The 6054-nt window shown below is 45.4% G+C and overlaps 1 long non-coding RNA gene across 1 annotated transcript; it reads right to left on the bottom strand.

Annotated features, from left to right (window-relative positions):
* Window positions 1-2211: 2211 nt before the first annotated feature.
* Window positions 2212-6043, bottom strand: LOC148216380 (uncharacterized). Its single transcript, XR_015795564.1, has 3 exons — window positions 5319-6043; window positions 4662-4769; window positions 2212-3890 (listed from the first exon to the last, which is right to left on the bottom strand). It is a non-coding gene; the product is annotated as an uncharacterized LOC148216380 (long non-coding RNA).
* Window positions 6044-6054: the final 11 nt, after the last annotated feature.

Here is a 6054-nt window from a genome sequence, read left to right as displayed (position 1 = left end):
GAGGGAAGAAGAAACCCTGGGGTGATGGGGTGGTGGGGCAGAAGGCCACTGGAATATGCTATGCTGGGGGCTGCTGAGAGGAGACAGCTGATGATACATGCCAACTTTGTCCCATCCATATATCGTTGCATTCAAAAATCCAGAACAACTACAATATTTCTGCCGGCTAAACTATGACTATTTTGAAATGGTTTGGCAGAACCTCTGGAACACAACGGTTTGTTCTGAGTTTGAAACAAAATACTTCCGTGTTTGATGCGCTGCTGTACTCCTAAGAATAATCAGTAAATTATATACATCTTCACTGGAAATTAGTTGACTAGCTGATGCAGGACCATACACTGGCCAATGAGCAAGCTGGTTTAAGGCAGGACAGTCAACACTTGAACAGTGTATTGTCGAAGGCTTTCACAGCCGGCATACGATGGCTGGTGTGGGCCACACTTGAACAGTGTATTATTTTGCACCACCTAGTTAGTTCAAAATAGTGCTCTGCTTACACCGCTTTTATTGATTTAAAGGCAGCATTTGATTCAGCCTGCAGAAACAGGCTCTGGGCAATACTGGCAACATCTTTTATTGGCCACTAACTAACATTTATAGTTTATGAGGTTCAGAATAGAAGTGGTATTCTAGGATGCCTTTCTGCCCAACTTCTGTTCAAAAATAAATAAAATAAGGTTGTATCCTTAGCTGCGCTTCTTTTCAATATTTAAATCAATTCTTTAGTTCCAAGGTTTAACAAGAAGCCCTCCAAACCTGAGAAGTAAACTTGCACCAGCTTTTCTATATGCCGATGATGCAACCATCCTATCTACAATACATGTAGATCTAAGTTGGGAGTCTTCAAGCCCTGTCTTGAAGGAAAGACTTGTCAACACACAAAGTAAAGGAGATGCTCTTTACTAGAAATTTTGTAAGTGGTGGACATTGCATTGATTAATGGCATCTACATGGAGCAAATTAAGACATTTAAATACTTGGGAGTTAATTTTCAATCACATGCTGTTGTAGAGAACAGGTAAAAGATGTTAGCGTTCATACAAAAATTGCTTTAAAAATTAATACATTTATAAAAATCAGCCCACTAAAATGGCTCGTTTAAAGATCTGAATGGTGTTATGCTCACAGTGCACATATGGAAATCATAGAGAAATGGGAAAATATCATAAAGAATTATTCATCCCATGTAGTTTGTGAATCTATTCTAGAACTCCTCCCCAACCATGTGATCCACAACCAAGCATATACACACCATCCCATGTTTTCCAGTGCAATCGTGCAGAAACATGGCTACTGTTATAAAAGAATTGAAAAGAATTACAGAAGAAATGCTCTGTATTCTTCCCTGCCTTGTTTGGGTCTAATATGTTTTCCACCTCACAACTCTGAACCAATGAGGCTCCAACAACTGCAAAAAAACAAAACAAAAAACTCTTACTATACCACGTATCCACAGCAGAACCCACGGCTTTAGCATTTCACTGACCTGAGCCTCCAAAGTGCAGAATTCGTAGGACTCGTAATGTACCTAGGACCTACGGAGAGGCCATCTCCCAACCGGGAACTGTTCAGTGTATGCTGAATTTGGCATGCGCTGGCTGAAAACAGCCCAGCCTCGATCTTGAGCCTCAGCAGGACTGGCTTTTTTCCAGATTAAGTGAATTTAGATGCGGCTTCCCAGCAGATGGCGCTGGGCGACTAATATTACTGGGCTTTGTTTACAGGACTGAATTCAGACTCTCCTCTACACTTTCCTTTGCCCCATTCAGCACTATCAATAGCGTTATTGGTTAGGGACAGTGGATAGCATAGTTCACTGGATACCGAGAAGGTGCTTCTGCCTCCATCTTCTCAAGAGGCTCATCCCTGAATTCACTCCCTCCTGGCCCTCTGGCTGGGTTAGGCTGCAGAACACGCTTACTCTGGCTATCAAATTTACTCCTTTTCTGGGTTCACTTAATAACTGATCCAGAAACTAGATAAATGAGCCAGAGTCACACAAGATGCTAAGGTGAAAAACCAAATCTGGATTAAGCCGAACCAAGCCCAGTCTGTGGCACAAACGCAGCCGCTAGGTTTGTAACTTACCTGGTTAAATGTTTTGTGTGCACACAGCCAACACCTCCACACACCCCTCTAAAACAGCTGTTGCATCTTTTTACTTTTTTTCCCATTGAAACCACCAAGACGCTTTGGTAGATGGGGGTCTAAACGGTTTAATGAATAAAACTCCAATAATTTCAAAATACACATTCCAAAGCAAAGGCATTTTAGGGGAAGGACAGGGAACGGAAATGAAAAGAATGTGACACTTGTAGTCTCCTCGGGGTTCTCTGAGCTTGGTTGTTTTCTTCCTTACCCAGCTAGGTAACATCTTCAGCGCTAGAAGGGAGTGGGTTTGCTCTCTGTTCATATACAGTGGCTTGCCCTGCCAGTGTTGGTGGGGGTGGGGTTTTTTGGTAGTTCCTTGATTAGGGTATTGTTTACTGCTTGATTGTATGTCTGGTGATAATCTTGGGGTTAATCTCTGCTTATCTGGGTGATGACTGCTGGTGAGGTGTTCTGGTCTTTTGCAAAGAAATTCACTCCTTATGCCTTATTATCCAAGAAGGAAACTCAGCCTTGGCCACAAGGCACCCACTGACCTATCAAATAGATTCAGACCTATTTTCTGCTCAAACCTGAACTAAGATTTAAAAAAAAATCTTCCTCTTACTCATCCCAAACCCAGTCACAAATTTACTGCATTTGTTCCCTTAAGGTCAACTCGTTGAGATGGGCACCCATATACATTGAATGAATGAATGAATGAATGAATGAATGAATGAATGAATGAATGAATGAATGAATGAATGAATGATGAGGTGCAGGTGTCACCTACGACTTTTGCTACATCCTCCCAAACCCTTAAATCCTTCCATCTTCTTTCTGGAGGAATATTACAATTGATGATGTTACATTATCAAAGGCAACATGGTGGCAGACGGGGAGAAACGAGGACACATTTTATTCAGCTGGGCATCTTGCAAATAATTCCCCGCACCAGCATACCAAGATACTTTGATGCTTGAGAAAGAACATCCAAAAAGTTTCTTTTACTAACTTGGTTCATGATCTCCTCCTTTGCAATTGATCATGTTCCAGATAAAAGACAGGGTGGGGATATCAGGGCATCACTGCATCAGAGGACTAACACCTTGTAGGGACCACGCACAGGAGTTAAAATTTCTGAGCACAAAGCCTGACAACGCTCCAGTTTCTGGTTGCTTCTGCAGCCCTTTTAATCAACATTTTTAATTTTGCAAGCTTTCACCATCAGAAATGGCAGAAGTCAAGTCATCCTTATTCCTTTTACAGGGACGAAGACACCAGAGGGTCTCTGCTGCCTATTTTAGGCATCAGACAAAAGAGAAGACCATTTGCTGTAATTCCACATACCCCCTTCCCTCTTCCTCGGCAATTTTGCATCTACCTTCCAAAATCTCTTGGTTTTTTCCTTCTCCTGCGAGGGACCAAGAAATCTCTATGGAGGCCCTTGGATAAAAGCTGCTCAGGTCCTCCTCATGGAAGAAAAGGGAGAAATGGCCATCCGCTACTGGTTCCCTTTGGGATCTTTCAGCGGACCAATCTTCTGGCAGGAGCGCTGAGATTTGGCCCCAACGAAACTCTTTGCTCGGATTCACTCAATTCGTTGCTCTAGGCAAAAAAAGATTGCGTGAAACCCACCCTTTCTCTTTAGCAGGGCTTGTGAGAAACGGACATATTAACGTTGCTTGCTGCGTGGTCTGTGAGCACAGTCATTTGGCTTCATTAACCTGGGCTTAAGGTCCTCAGCTCCATATTTGGGATTCTGGCAGACGGGGACTTTCCCAACACGACTGCCACGGCTGGACGGAGACAAAGGTTTGTTTGTGAGAAGGCACTCTGGAGAGGTTAGTCCCCACCTCCCTGGCCTAACTGCACAAATGCAGCTGAACGTAGAAATAAGTCTATCGGGCTTATCTCACAATTGCACGTTAAGTTCAGGTTTCCTACATGCAGAACAGAACTCACTGGGCAGTGGGTACATTCCCCGCTTTTGCCAGTTCAAGGTCCCACTGGTTAGGTAGTTCAGAGTGACCTGGGATCCAGATGTCAACCTGCAAGCTACCAACACTCAGGTGGTTGGGGTGCTCAGCAGGGAGCTTGGTGAGGTTCCAGCCCCTCTCCATAGACCAAACAGGCCGCCCGTGCTTAGCCTCAGGGGGCATCACCCAGACTTGGCTACTGCTCCCGCCTGTTACGGGGATAATGCCCACCTGCTTAGAAAAGGCCAGATGGCACATGGGAGAGGGAGGGAGAAGGCTGTGGCACCTCCTCACTTTTGCCTTCTGGGACTGGACATGCTCGCCTTGGGTCACTTTCTCAGCGGGCAAATTCCGCCCTCCAGTAGCCATTTGGTGGTTATATGGAAACCTAAGTCTTCAGCAGCTTCTCCTGGCCTGGCACCCTCCACCACATCCTTGACTGGAGCACTACAACCCCCATTCAGCTGGCTGAGAGCAACAGGCGTGGTCCGGCTCCCAAAGCTGCAATCCGCGTTCACCCTCCTAATTCTCAGGCTTCCTGCTGCAGACCCCCATCCCTCCAAGCTGCTGGTGGAATGTTATGCAAAGCACCTGAATAAAGATCCAGTCATTTCCATAAAAAGTCCCCTTCCTGTTGAGACTCCTTTTCTTTGCTGCTTTTGTTCTGGGTCCTCCTTCCCCCTGCTCCCAAGGGGGGTCCTGGGGAGAAGCAGACAGGTGGGATCCAAAGCCTTGATTGCTCTTGCCAGCCCCACAACCCCTTCTCCCTGAATCTCCCTTCAGAAAGGCCCTCCCAGCCTGACCCACCTGCCCACTTTTGCCGCCCCCCCACCCCCGTGGCTTAGCTTGGGTTGCCAAACCTCTGAGAAAAGAAGTTGAGCCACCAGTCTTGGCACAACAAAAAGGGATGCCCATCTTCCTGGGCACTGAACCCATTTTCTGTGACCCATTCTCATTCAGTTGGAAGTAATGTAGGATTTGCTTCTCAAATTGAAAGGAATCCTTCAGTTTGGCCTTTGTATATAAGCCAGGAGTCAAGGTCAATCTAAGCAGGGAGCACACACATCTTTCCCTCACAAAGTTTCTCGATCCTCCCCAGAATACTTTTCCCTCTGACACTATTTTATTTCTCTCACACTTTTCTCACAGAAATATTTTCTTCACACCCTGACATCCACATTTTTCTCCCTCACATACATACATTACTTCCCTCATTTTTCTCACATTTTCTTCCTCACAGGAACATACCTTTTTCACAAGTTTTTCTCCTCCAGACATGCACTTCCCCGAAATACCCTTTTCCTCCTCGTTCAACTTTTCCGGCCACACACCTTTTTCTGACATGTACTACTTCATGTCTGACGCACTTTTGCCTCACACACCATTTTTCTCACACATATACTTTTTCATCCATTCACTCACATTTTTTCTCCTTCAGACATGACCCCAGGCATGCACTTTTTCTCCATCACACTTTTACTCACTTTTTCTTTCCCTACTTTTCTCACACACCTTTTCTTGTGCACACAAATACATTTTTCCTTTCCCACATACACCACCTTTTCTCAGACATGCCCTTTGCTCACAGGCACAAGTTCGTTTTTCTCCCAACACAGGCACTTTTGTCTCACATGCTACCACCTTATATGTAATGTTTTCACTCCTCACACTCTCGCGCGCCTCTTCTGACACACATTTTTCTCATCACCCTATTTCCTTCACTTCTCTTACACATTAACTTTTCACCCCTCACGCTTTCTGACACACGCATTTTTCTCTTGCACACTGAGTGGTTTCATCGCTTTTCTACATAGTTTTCATCCTCAAGCCTTCTGACACACGCATCGCCTCGCACTGTTTCTCCTGACGTGCTATTTCCTTCACCCCTCTCGCGCCTTTTCTGACAGGCACTTTTTCCTCCTTACGCCCGCCCGACTCGCGAGGCGACGGAGGGAAACCGAGCCCCGCCCCCTCGGGGCAGGAG

The sequence above is a fragment of the Python bivittatus genome, unplaced genomic scaffold, assembly GCF_059951505.1.
Source record: "Python bivittatus isolate LINGU-HERP-01145 unplaced genomic scaffold, Pbiv_v1 ctg000180_np1212, whole genome shotgun sequence".
NCBI lineage: Eukaryota > Metazoa > Chordata > Lepidosauria > Squamata > Pythonidae > Python > Python bivittatus.
The sequence above is the reverse complement of the archived record's forward strand: the minus strand, read 5'-3'. Positions and strand labels throughout refer to the sequence as shown.